Genomic DNA, 12,393 nt, shown 5'->3' on the forward strand with positions numbered 1-12,393 from the left:
ACCACTTTACAGTATATGACAAAAGCATGGCAGACTGTGCCGGACCGGCAGATAACTTCCGCTTATTTTTACCATATTAAACATTGGAAATCCTCCCACTTGCATTTGTGACACTTGATTTTGGCTCCACCTAAGACACTCTTAAATCTTCAAACACTTTTCTCTTCTCCCGCAACACTCTTGTCTGTTGGCACTGTGTGGCAGCGTTGCATGACAACCCATCTCACCACGGAAAGGAACCTAACAGCTTTGGTAAGAGAGGAGAAAAGGACCTGGCTCGTACGGGGATCGAACCCGTAACCTTGGCATTATTAGCACCACGCTCTAACTAACTGAGCTAACCAACCTCACAACAGTGCTCCTCTCTGTGCTGCAAAAAATCGAACTCAGGGAATTTCTTTTGTCCTCCTTTGAATAGAAAGCCGTGTAATTCAGTGTACGGGCTTTCTCGTGCAGTTTCATGGTTCTTGTAACCCAAATCCTACACTGGCCTGAAGTGCCCCCCCATTTCACAGCATTTTTCAGCTGATTTAAAATGTACCTAAAGGAGAAGCATTATTGAAGACCATCAATTACCAAGAGCTTTTGTCAAAGGTTTTGGTGGTCATTTTTAATGACCACAGAGCACTATGACCTCGGTTTTACATCTCATCCAAAAGACAGCGCCCTTTTACAACACAGCTTCTCCGTCACTATATTAGGAGATTGGGACCCGCACAGACCTCAGAGTGAGCGCCTCCCCGCTGGCCCCATTAACACCGCTTCCAGCTGGAAGCTTTGTTTTTCCCTGTAGCTCACCCTCATCCAGGTACTGACCTGGCTCACACCTGCTTAGCTTCAGTGGGTTTTCAGTTGCGAGTTGCAAAAGTTGGGATGCAAGTGATGGAGCCTTTCGCTGCAAAAGCCACTGCATTGGCCAGGAATCGAAACCAAGCCTCCTGCGTGGCAGGTGAGAGTTCTAACAATGAACCACCAATGCTCAATGCCTGTACCTTAAAAAAAGACGCTTTTTTGGTGCTCTGTGCAAAAAGCGTCGACATCTGCTTCCAGCTGCAAAATGCCATCCGCGGACGCTGTGAATTTATTTATTTAGACACCGCTCAGAATCCCCTGTAAGATTCTCCTTCAATTCCGTTTTGCAGTGCTTTAGCTCTTTCAAAAGGCTTCGCTTTGCTAGTCACAATCCAAGGCTCGTGACAGCACCTGAAAACACTCACCACTGCATTGGCCGGGGATCGAACCTGGGTCAACTGCTTGGAAGGTTGCTATGCTCACCACTATACCACCAACACACGCCCGCCGGAGCCCTCAAGGACACCACCAGAGAATGCTCACGATTTCAGAAGCTGTCTCCGGGACGTGCTGATTCCACACATCCTGAATAAATCATGTTATTGTTAGTTGCTGTAGCAAGACGTTCAAATGAGTTTCATGGCCAGATGGACTGTTTCCTCAAGTGGTATAGTATTGCAGTAAGACAGCACGATGCCTGCAAGACTATGTCACGCTAAACACCACAGATTGTGTTTGTCCGTTCGTGTCAGTCGTCCTGCAGCCACGGGAAGTGGGACACAAACATGCTGCAATGCTTTCAAGACGTTAGGATTTGTTTGTGCAACATCCGAGAAGAGTACTTGTGGCTTGAATGTGACTGAGCAAGGTGTTTAAAGACAGAGACTGAAAACTGTTAAAGGATGAGTCAAAGTAACGTCTAATCGGATTAGTTTCCTTAGAGCTGGTTCAGAGTTTGCTCAAGAGTTTACCTTTCACAGATGCGCAAAGAAGAATGTTGGGGGTGCACGCTTCAAGGCGCCTTACAGCTGTAGGGAGTGATTTGAGACGATTCGTGGCGTGTGCTCATTCCCATATACCGTACTCCCCGGGGTGCAGTGCTAGAATGACATACAATACCGCTTGGGCACGTAACGGCGTTATATGCAAGTGCGGGACGTGAGGGTTTTGCGTTTGTTCGTTTTGTTTTGCTCTGCTTTGCTTTGTTTTGCTTTCCATCGCGTTGGTAAGAGCGTAAATAAAAAGGCGATTCCTGCGTCTACCACTAATGTAAGAGCTATTTCAAGTGCGCCGTGGTGTGGCTTTTCAAATTCTTAACAGGATGATTTCACATGCACGCGTGCTTTCATGCAGTCGTGTGTGCAACCATGTCTGCTTACGTGCAAACGGGCGTGGTTTCATGTATGCAAAAAACTTTCCTGGGCTCTTCTGAAGCACATAAAATTATTTGGAGATATACATTTGTCTTATTTTCCTCTTAGGCTCTAGAATTGATAACTTTTTTTCATTTTTGGCATTTTTCATCATTTTCCAGAAAGTGGTTGCAAGCCCGATATCATGCGAAGAAACTTCAGGATTCGGGGATCAGTCAATGGATTTTCTTCAAAGTTGGATTTTTGCACTCTGTGGACCAAGAGATGTTGTTCTATAATGTTTTTTTTTTTTCAAATTTAAAAATATCATTTTTTCATGGAGCTTTGAAGGGGATGGATTCACCCTCCTTTAGCCAGGACAGAGCTCCAGGAGCCTGGGTAGGATTCTAGCTTTCTCCCCTTGCAGGCACCTGGCACAGAAGACAATATTTTTTTCCTTAAAATCTTTTTTTTTTGTGTTCCTTGTTGTTCCAAACTTAATTTTAATCACTTTTAATTAGAGATTTTATTAAAAATAGTGCAATAAATGACTAATTTCACAAAAAATAATGTAATATAAAATGGATGTTTTTAACTTTATTGTAGTGTTTTAGAAACTAATATGTCTTTAAAAATGGTTGTTTTTCACTCCTATGAATGAAAACTGTTGTTATATGATGTTATATGATGTTTTTTTTTTCAAATTTTAAATGATCATTTTTTCATGGAGCTTTGAAGGGGATGGATTCACCCTCCTTTAGCCAGGACAGAGCTCCAGGAGCCTGGGTAGGATTCTACCTTTCTCCCCTTGCAGGCACCTGGCACAGAAGACATCATTTTTTTTCTTAAAATCTTTTTTTTTTGTGTTCCTTGTTGCTCCAAACTTAATTCTAATCACTTTTAATTTGAGATTATATTAAAAATAGTGCAATAAATGACTAATTTCACTAAAAATACTAAAAGTAATATAAAACGGATGTTTTTAACTTTATTGTAGTGTTTTAGAAACTAATATGTCTTCAAAAATGGTTATTTTTCACTCCTAGGAATGAAAGCTGTTGTTATATGATGTTTATTTTCAAATTTTGAAAAATCAAAGGATTCTAGCTTTCTCCCTTTGCAGGCATCGGACACAGAGAACCTCATGGTTTTCCTAAAAATCATTTTTTATGTTCCCTGGTGTTCCAAACTTAGTTTTAATCAATTTTAATTTGTTATGTTACAAACAGGGTAATAAATTCTTAATTGAACTATAACTAATTTCATATTGTCTGCTACAAAACTGATATTTTCAGCTCTATTGTAGAGATTCTAGAATCAACTAATAAAGAATTGAAATAAAAAAATGCATAAGAAGACATTACCAACAACGACCACAAGATGGAGATATTGTCTAGACATTACCAACAACGACCACAAGATGGAGATATTTTCCAAAGAGGCAAGAAGGGCAAAGCTGCAATAAGGTAAAATCATTTTTTGAAAGAGATTGTTGTCAGAATGCACATCCGTATCCCAAACAGAATCTCTAGTAAAATATGATCATTTGTGAAACAGGCAAATGAGTGTCCGCTACAATATGATTGCTACATATCTGCATTTGTTGGTATTTAAGGAGTAAGAGTGCAGGGGGTTTAAACCTGCGATCCAGTGTGTTGAAGAATTTCACAACACTACCTCTAGCACATATGGAAATAAATCCTCATAATGATTATTGCCCTGGGCATGTACCAAAAAATCAGTGAGCATATATATATATCACTGGGTTGAAGCTAGAGACACAGAATAACTGCAAACACATCCTAAATACAGTGTTCCAGCACCTTTGACCTCATCCAGAACGTATCATTTCTTGAAAGGGATTGCTGTCCGAATGCACATCTGAATCCCAAACAGAATCTCTAGTAAAATACGATCACTTGTGAAACAGGCAAATGACTGTCTCAGGGGCCCATTTCTCATTGTCAGACATGTATGCAATGCTTTCACTGTGCATTGAGCAATAGGGATCAAAAACACCGCAGGTAAGGTTAGAAGTCATGTTCTATGATCATTTCTTTCAGCATTAGGGACTAAATATACTTAACGTATGATGCTAAAATGTTATTTTTACATATATTAATGTAATAAATGATTGCTTATGCTTTATAAACAAATCTAATTATAATAAAAGCTTTGCATTTATCTTGTACCATAGAACATGATTTTCTTTGTATTTCAAGCCCACAAAGTGTCCAAATGATGCACTATATGATATTAGGAAGATTATCACATGCATATCGGTATTATCTTTCTTATGAAAATGCATTCCTTTCATTACCTTTTACTTTTTTAAAATGAACTCAAATTGTGTATAATGTAATAATTTAAGTAGAATAGATTCAGGTAGAAAATATAGAGTCATGATGTTTATGTCTGACATCATTTCACATGGGTGAATTTTAAGCTAAGAAATAAAAACATTTACAATGAAGATACCATTGCTTAATTTTAAATGCCTTTAAAAAATAAATACCTCCTGAGAATAATTTGCCACTCAAAGATCCTTGGTAAGGTACTGTTTGAATCCAATCAGGAGAAGAGCATCCAGGGAGTGCTTTCTATAGAGTCCAGCTTGGGTCACTCTCTTCCGGAGAGCCTGCTGATACTTTTTAACTACTCAGGGCCTGTAAGGATATAAAACACCGGTTTAAACATTTTATACCTATAAGACAAATTAGAATTTTAGTAAAAAATAGATACATCTGAAAAATATAAAGTCTTACTGCTGATAGAGTTCTTCAGAGCTCACATCTTCCCCTTCCTTATCTGCTTCTGTTTCAGTTTCTAGAGCAGCCTCTGGCATCTCTTCCTCCTGGACAGCGGCCTCTTGCTCAGGGCCGCTGGAATGTAGGTAGATTCTTTTCAACATGCTTTTACATAATATGTTGTAACAATGATTTCAAAAAGAAATTACAGAAGCGTTATAGATTAAAAATATCTCACCTTGCCGATGTGTCTTCAGGTTTCCCATGTACAAAAAGGCCCAAGGACTCTAGCAGTCTATTCTGTTTGCCTCACCAGACACGATCTCTATTCTGTGGTAATCCACGATGACCCCGTTCTTCAGGTGATTCATCATGTCCTCCCTCGCCTGTTGAGAGGCCATCCTGATCTGTTCTGCCATGGCGTGCTTCATACACGCCCTCTTCAAGAGAGCAGGAAGCTGATCAAAAGTATTCAGGCAAATCTTGCACACCAGGGGAATCCTCGCGGGTTTCCTTTGAAAATAAATAATACCATCTGTGTATAGAAACAAGCTAAGACTGATTTATTAAATTATCCTTAAAATTCTCTCTCATAGTTTGAGCATAATGATTTTATTGCATTTATATAAGAATTGCTCATTGCTCCAAAATAAATAATGGTTTCATAAAAAAGTGAACACTTACTTGGTCTCAGTCACAGACTTTCCAATAGAAGCCATTGTGGAGTTCAGCAACTGCAGGTCCTAGAAGTGGGGAAGGAATTTTAAAAGAGAAATTGAATTACAATACAGAAGGAATGGCTGAGGGATCACTGAAATATATATATATACAAATTCCAAAGACTGAGTCCATATAGAAACAACTACCTTTCATTTTCAGTATAAGAAAAAAAAACATTATCTTCCAAAGCATCATAAAATTGTCCCTTCTTCCAGACTCTACTTCTCTCTTGTAGTAGTATAGCAGACCTTTCAAGGGGCGCTTTTATGAAGACAGAGTTATGTTCAGGTACTTTGCTTGATGGAGGAAGCTCATTACGGACTCTGTGATCTGCTCACCTGGAGTCTGGAAGAAGGGACAATTTTATGATGCTTTGGAAGATAATGTTTTTTTTTTCTTTGAAATCGAAATGAATCAGAATATCAGTGCAAAAGACAAACTCTTGGTTTGGTTTAAAGAGATATGGTTTTAAAACAGACAAAATGTAGAAAACAGGTGTTTCTCACTTTTGGAAAAGAATGGACCGGGGGTATTTTACTAGTTGCATTGCTTATCTCACTGGGTTACAGCCCTGCAGTATCACACGAGGGCCAGTGGCGCAATGGATAAAGCGTCTGACTATGGATCAGGAGATTGCAAGTTTGACTCCTGTCTGGCTCGGCTGGTTTTTAAACGCATCGGGCTACTCCCCTAAGTAGTCTGTGCTACTTACTGCATTGTAATCGTACTCAGTAAGAGATTTCCTTCATGTAAATGAACTGCACCTGACAGCTTTAGAAAATCACCTGGGCTCAGTACGGTGCTGAGAGCTCAGCATTGCTGTTGTTCTAATTAGCACGCACTGCATCGGCTATGAACCCGAACTTTTCAATTATTCCGATCAGTAAGTCAACACGTAGTCCACATGAAAGGTAGAAATATTCTCTTGTCTGTCTCTTGTTTGTATAGAACTGAATGTCCCTGACAATGTACTGTTAGTTTTAATTGAAGAACGGCATTTGTGTTCAAATATATCAGACAAGTTTACGTAACTGCTCATGCGACACTCAGTTGTAATTAGTCAAGAAATAAAGTCGAACAACAGCTGCGGGTTTGATTCTGAACGTATCAGATTGCAGCACCTTTTTCTTCAATTGACAAATGATAGAGATTCGAAGAGAGATCCTTCAGACCAGCAAGCAAACCCACGGCTATTTCGGTTTTCTATCTAGGCAACGTTGGTGTCTGCAATACCATACATGAAAGCGTGATGCAATTTCTGTGGCTAAATTTGTTGCACGTCATGCACAGTAAGAATGTTTCTAACACCAAATACAAAGTCAACATTTAGCGATCACGCCTTCTCCTCAGTTAACCCACTGAAACCCTTGCTTTTAACAGTTCTTTAATGCGTGCTTTACGAGCACCTACATATTGTGTCGGTTCTTTCAGTTTTATTCATTAGGTTTTCAAAGGCATAAGTAAAACACCAGAGGTGCGAACGCAAGATGTGTGGTTATCTGAAGAACTCATTTCCATGGCAGCAGGGCCAAGCGATTTAGCGTTTTTATAGTACCAGGAAAGGAGAAGTGGCACTTCGCCTTTGCCGCGCAGGCACAAAGAGACGTACCACCCAGGGACGCATGTCTCAGTTTTTCCAATGTAAACATCATCACCGCTAAAGAAGATGGCGCAGAAGGCTCCACAGTCGAAACGTTGTGCTTCTTTTCTTCTCTTTTCAGCATGGAGTAAACCTTTGCTTGATCCTTTGCAGCCTACGCATGCTGACACAGCTACCTTTCTCTTAACGCGCCTCAATCATTATTCACCAAAACCATCAGCAGAATGTGTCGCCTTTGTGGTGATGTCACTCCTCTGCTTCACAAATGTCCTTAGTGACGGACCATTTCTTTCTGCCATTTTTCCGGAGCGGTTATTGATTGCTCCATCATTTCCCTCATACTTTCCATCCCTAGATTGAAAAAAAAAAACAGAAACAGGCTGACAGGACGACAATCAAATTGCAAAAACTCATCAAAGCACTCGATAGAGTATTTGAATCCACAAGTAGCTACGAGCAACTTTGTCCTGGCTTGCATGAAAGTCGGAAAATGTCAAAAAGAAAAAGATGGTGGCTTTTTCATATCTGTTCTTTTATTTTTAGTTCGTTGGCTCTTCTGTCCATTGTCCTCCTGCCTGGCTCTTGACCTGTGACTGTCTGAACGCACACATTAGACTTTCAGGCGGGGGATTTGTCCTGAGCCTCTGTGAAAGACCCACCCACCCCCATAAATAACTGCTCTAGAAACACATGAATGCAAAACTAAACCACAGCTTAAAGAGGAGCTCCAACTCAGTGCCATACTAATGTAAACGAAGTAATACTAAGACATGTTCTTATGGATTTGTCTTACCTTGAGATATGTAATTGGATTTCAGGATTAACTTCCTCATTCAATGTACTGGTGATTCTTTGCCTGGTCAGTACCTGGGTGGGAGACCTCCAGCGAACAATTAAGCTTGCTGCCGGAAGTGGTGTTAAGAGACTCTAAGGATCTTCCAGAGGTGTCTGTCCAATAGCACTAGTTGCCTTAGAGCTGGCTCAAACATTGCTCAAGAGTCTACCTTTCACAGATGCGCAAAGATGAATGATGGGGGTGCACGCTTCAAGGAGCCTTCCAACTGTAGGGACCGATTAGAGACGATCCGTAGCATGTGTTCGTTTCCATATACGCCCCGTGTCTCAACGGTAGGACAGAGTCAAATACTGCCTCGACACGTAACAGCGTTATATTAAACCGCAGGACTTGAGGGCTGTTTTGTTTGAATGTTCAAGGCATTGGTAAGAGCGTAGGTCAAGGGCCATTGGTGCATCTCCTGTAACTGGAGTAAAAATGCTATTCAAAGTGCAGTGACTAAAATCGTCATCCACATGTCTCCGTTGTTGATTGCTTTCTGCCTAAGAACGTTCTGTTTTCATGTCCGAACGGGGAGACTTTATCATTCCAACTTGAAGCCACCCTTAAGTCCTCTGAGGTGTGTGTGTGTGTGTGTGTGTGTGTGTGTGTGTGTGTGTGTGTGTGTGTGTGTGCTTGCACGTATGGCGTAAAAGGTTTCTTAAACGGAGAGCGAACTTGAAAAAAGTTGCCTCCGCTGCCGCCGCCGCCTCGCACTCCCTGTTCGATTGTAGCAAGAAGGCAGCGGCCGCAGCGCTCGCTGTAGTCGTGGCCGAGTGGTTAAGGTGACGGACTTGAAATCCGTTGGGGTCTCCCCGCGCAGGTTCAAATCCTGCCGACTACGGCGTCCTTCGCATTTGGTTGCGTGCGTGCGTGTAAAAGGACCAGCGCCGTTTCGTTTTCGCTGGGACCTTTAACACTCTAAATCGCCTGGACCCGCAGCCTGTGAAATCGATTCTTCAGCACCCACGATGGACGCTTTGCCGCTGGACACAGATAACGATGCTTTTCTGCAACGAGCTTTCCAGCTGAATTTTCTCGGCAGCTCCGTACTGAACCTGTTCTCCATTGCAACATAGTGGAGGCTCGTCACGTCTATAGCAAGGCTGTGTAGGACCGCATACGCCACAGTGACTTGTACACAGACCACATGAAAGGCAAGCAAAATACACTTTTAAAATTCCAAAGACTCACAAGGTCAGAGGAACAGCGATGACCTGAACAGATCTGTTACAGAAGTCTAGGTTGACCTTTTTAGAGCTGTAATTGCATTTTTGTTTAATAGAAGATCAAATCTACTCGCATGTACCAGCACCTTACAGTTTATTGATGTTAATTCTGTTTAAGTAATAAGATTGCTAACGATGTTGGACTTTAGCCGGTGTTTTTTAGAACAAATTGCTTACATTTCTGTAAGGAATACGCAGTACGTGCCTTTGTCAGTCATTGCTCACCATACCTGTAACTTTCTTATCTAACTCACTTCCTCAAATGGTGAAGGTCCACAAACATAAATGAAAAAAAAACCCTTGTTGTAGATGAGGTGCACAAAAAAGCAGCCCCTGATAGTGTATAACACATTTATACTATTGCAGAGACACATGTAACATATATATACTGTATATATATGAAACAAAAATAGAAACAGAAACAGGAATCGCTTACTCACCTGGAGAATCTCTGTAGGAATATCTAGCATTTATCAATGGAAATAAAAGCTGCTTTAATACAGTGCATGTTCAAACTCAAACCCTCAGCTGCTGTTCTTGTTTGTTTTGGGACAAACGTGTTCCTTATATGCTATATATGTATATATTAGCACCAATGTCGTTCTTAAAAACTAACATGAAATTGTCAGGGACATTCAGCTATATACAAAGACGAGACAGACAAAGTAATAATTCTGTATTAACGTGGCCTACATATTGACGCAATGATCGAACTAAGTGACGTGTTCTGATTCAGATCCCCTGCAGTTCATGCCAATTAGAACAATAGCAATGCTGAGTCCTCCCCACCCTACTGAGCACAAATTCAGCTGCTCTCCAGTTCTGTTCTGCGTGTTTTTTCATTGCAATTGAGCTCGGAGCTGGAGATGATCTCCATACAGTTCTGTGTTCACCAGCCCGCACTTGCGTGCTAATTTACGGGTTGTGGCAAATGCTTTTCTATAGTTCATATACATGACGGCAACCTGTTACCGAGGAACCTGAGAGGTTTAAAAGCCTCACGAGCCAGGCAGGACTCAAACCTACAATCTTCTGATTCGAAGTCAGACGCGTTATCCATTACGCCACTGGCCCATAGAACATGCGTTTGCACTCCACCACAGAGAGCTCTACACTGATACTAGTAGTACACTTCCCCATCTAAATTTTCACAGCAAGAAACTTGTGTTTCCTACTATTTTTATCAGGTTTAAAATATCATCTCCTTAAAACAGAAAAAGTGTTGATGTGTCGTGCTGAAATTCCGATTGATTTTGAATTCAAAGAAAAAAGGTTTTCTTCCAAAACACCATGAAATTGTCACATCTTGCAGACAATAGGTGTATTCCATGTTGAAAAGAGAAGAAAGAAAACCATGGAGCCTTTTACAGGTGTGAGGCTTCTTCAGGTGTGAGAAGACCTCACAGTCGAAACGCTGTGTTTCCGTTCTTCTCTTTTCAGCATGCAATAAACCTAGTACTTGTTCCTTTGCAGCCGAGGCATGCTGACGTAGCTACCCAGCTGAACATCTTGCAGACTCTACAGTACTTCTCTCCTGTAGAAGTAAAGCAGGGCTTGCTGGGTGAGCTTTTGCTCCGGTAAATTAGGTCACGTGTCATGTTAAATCACTTCTTCTAAACACAACATTTGCTGGTGCTAGCTTTCCCCATGAAAAGAGACATTTCCCTTACAGTACATGACATATCGTTTTTATTCTATCAATAAGTATAGAAATTAAACAAAAGAAAAAATGGTGTCGCCAAAGAATGCACAGCTCTGTCGCCTTGGGGAGGTGTCAAGGGCATTGAGCTCCTTGGACATGAAAAGTGCCCGATAAATGCCATTTCTCATCATTTCTCTTGGCGTCAGTTCTGCTATTAAATGGGACGGAGGCAACGGGCTCAGAGAGCAGGTTAAGTGCACACCGAACGCAGATGTGTCCAAGTGTCTGTAAAAGCGCGGTGCTCCGCTGGCGCTGTTCCCTAGTGGCTTAAAGTGCCCGCCTAGTAAGCAGGCGATCCTGGGTCTGAATACCAGCGGTGCCTCTCTCCGTGTCTTGTTGTGCCGAATGTATCATTTCAGACAAACATGTACAGCTTGGTTCAGTTTAATGCAAGAATTCATTTCCTTTCTGGAATAACTTGTTTTTGAAGAAATCCATACAGCTTGTGAAAGATGAAATCCATTTCTTGGTTGTCAGTGGAAAAAGATTGCCGGCTGCAAGAAGCGCAAGTGATTGTTTTCTTTGACCATAAACCTGCAAATGTAGGGAGCACAAGCGGCTGTCAGTCTCTGTGGCGCAATCGGTTAGCGCGTTTGGCTGTTAACCGAAAGGTTGGTGGTTCAAGCCCACCCAGGGACGCATGTCTCAGTTTTTCCAATGTAAACATCATCACCGCTAAAGAAGATAGCGCAGAAGGCTCCACAGTCGAAACGTTGTGCTTCTTTTCTTCTCTTTTCAGCATGGAGTAAACCTTTGCTTGATCCTTTGCAGCCTACGCATGCTGACACAGCTACCTTTCTCTTAACGCGCCTCAATCATTATTCACCAAAACCATCAGCAGAATGTGTCGCCTTTGTGGTGATGTCACTCCTCTGCTTCACAAATGTCCTTAGTGACGGACCATTTCTTTCTGCCATTTTTCCGGAGCGGTTATTGATTGCTCCATCATTTCCCTCATACTTTCCATCCCTAGATTGAAAAAAAAAAAACAGAAACAGGCTGACAGGACGACAATCAAATTGCAAAAACTCAGCAAAGCACTCGATAGAGTATTTGAATACTATGAGCAACTTTGTCCTGGCTTGCATGAAAGTCGGAAAATGTCAAAAAGAAAAAGATGGTGGCTTTTTCATATCTGTTCTTTTATTTTTAGTTCGTTGGCTCTTCTGTCCATTGTCCTCCTGCCTGGCTCTTGACCTGTGACTGTCTGAACGCACACATTAGACTTTCAGGCGGGGGATTTGTCCTGAGCCTCTGTGAAAGACCCACCCACCCCCATAAATAACTGCTCTAGAAACACATGAATGCAAAACTAAACCACAGCTTAAAGAGGAGCTCCAACTCAGTGCCATACTAATGTAAACGAACTAATACTAAGACATGTTCTTATGGATTTGTCTTACCTTGAGATATGTA

General features: G+C 41.4%; 3 non-coding genes across 3 annotated transcripts; 2 read left to right on the forward strand and 1 right to left on the reverse strand.

Annotated features, from left to right (window-relative positions):
• The first annotated feature begins 8,808 nt into the window (after positions 1-8,808).
• On the forward strand, positions 8,809-8,890 carry trnas-uga (transfer RNA serine (anticodon UGA)). The gene has a single exon. It is a non-coding gene; the product is annotated as a tRNA-Ser (tRNA).
• A 1,386-nt stretch (positions 8,891-10,276) lies between these two features.
• trnar-ucg (transfer RNA arginine (anticodon UCG)) lies at positions 10,277-10,349 on the reverse strand. The gene has a single exon. It is a non-coding gene; the product is annotated as a tRNA-Arg (tRNA).
• Positions 10,350-11,542: 1,193 nt separating this feature from the next.
• Positions 11,543-11,616, forward strand: trnan-guu (transfer RNA asparagine (anticodon GUU)). The gene has a single exon. It is a non-coding gene; the product is annotated as a tRNA-Asn (tRNA).
• Positions 11,617-12,393: the final 777 nt, after the last annotated feature.

This window comes from Lepisosteus oculatus, unplaced genomic scaffold (assembly GCF_040954835.1).
Source record: "Lepisosteus oculatus isolate fLepOcu1 unplaced genomic scaffold, fLepOcu1.hap2 HAP2_SCAFFOLD_40, whole genome shotgun sequence".
In the NCBI taxonomy this organism is placed as follows: domain Eukaryota; kingdom Metazoa; phylum Chordata; class Actinopteri; order Semionotiformes; family Lepisosteidae; genus Lepisosteus; species Lepisosteus oculatus.